Source organism: Schistocerca nitens, chromosome 5 (genome assembly GCF_023898315.1).
Source record: "Schistocerca nitens isolate TAMUIC-IGC-003100 chromosome 5, iqSchNite1.1, whole genome shotgun sequence".
Taxonomy (NCBI): Eukaryota; Metazoa; Arthropoda; class Insecta; order Orthoptera; family Acrididae; genus Schistocerca; species Schistocerca nitens.
In genome coordinates, this window is record NC_064618.1 from 121,283,683 (window position 1) to 121,285,183 (window position 1,501).

Consider the following 1,501-nt stretch of genomic DNA (forward strand, 5'->3'; position numbering starts at 1 on the left):
TATTAGCATTGAATATAGATTCAAGTGTTATTAAGTCTTCTCTGAGTATATGTGTATAGAGTATAGCCTTGAATAGAAATGAAACATGGGCAATGAACAGTTCAGGTAAAAAGAGAATAGAAGCTTTCAAGATGTGGTACTGCAGAGGAATGTTGATGATTAGGAAGGATGAATATGTAACTGATGAGAAGGTACTGCATAGAATTGGGGAGATGAGAAATTTGTTTCGCAGCTTGACCAAAAGAAGGGATCGGTTGATAGGACACATTCTGACACCAAGGGATCACCTAAATTTAGTACTGGAGGGAAGTAAATCCTAGAGGGAGAGACTAAGAGATGAGTACAGTAAGCATATGGAGAAGGACGTGGGTTGCAGTAGTTACTCAGAGACTCACACAGTATAGAGTAGCATGGAGAGCTGCATCAAATCAATCTTCAAGCTGAAGACCACAACAACAATGACAACAACTTAGATATGTAGTATATTGTTTTTCTTTATGGTTTTAATCATTATTGTGATCATTAAATATTTATTCATGATTTATCCACTGATTTAGCGATATTTCTTTATTATCAGAGATTTATATTATCAGATATTATCAGGCCAGAATTAGCTCAAATTACTGGGGCCTTATTTAAAGATTTACTTAAATTTATACTGAGAAATATGTTTATGTGCCACTGCCCAGTTTAGAACTGTATCAGTTTATGCTTAATGAGCACCTCTTTCTTTCAGTCATAAATTTTGTCATTAGTAGGGGCATGCCTGGTACATACAATGTAATAGAATCAAAAAGTGTTTTGTGTTGCTTTCTAGGCACTCTTTGTCACCACGGTGTTATAATATGGCAAGAAATTAAGTATATGGATCTCTGACAGCATTTTCAGACACTTTCAGTTCAACATATGGTGTACATACATATTGTTACAGTGACACACTGCTGCGTTCGAAAACCATGAAAGGAAACCAAATAAGGTATGTCATTGTTAACAGCCTGGTCTTCTATATGGGAGGATTGAACCTCTAATCTCCAGCAACCTGTCCAGAGTTAGATTTTCTGCAATTTCTCTAGATTGCTACACATGGGTGTCATGATGTTTCCCGTTACTGGTCAACAGCCAACTACCTGTCTCATCCATCTCTAAGTAAACCTGTAAGTAAACACAAATTTTCACCTACTATACCTGTAAGTGTGTTGTACAGCAAGCCGCCAATTTTGAAGTGGTAGATTAATCAGTTTGTGGATTATCTATGTATAGTATGGTGATTTTTGAAGGAAAAAAGAAAAAGACTAACAAACAACCAAACCTGAAAACTTTTGTTGTACTTAGAAAAATTTTTTTTGTTTAGAACACTCTGTTAGGCATGTGACTAATGTTATGACTCCAGAAGATAATACGGGCTCCATTCCCACTGTCAGACATCCTTCAAATATTTTTCTATTGCTTCCCATGTTTTCCCAGGTACAGAAAATGACCCAGAGATCACCAATGTGTGTGT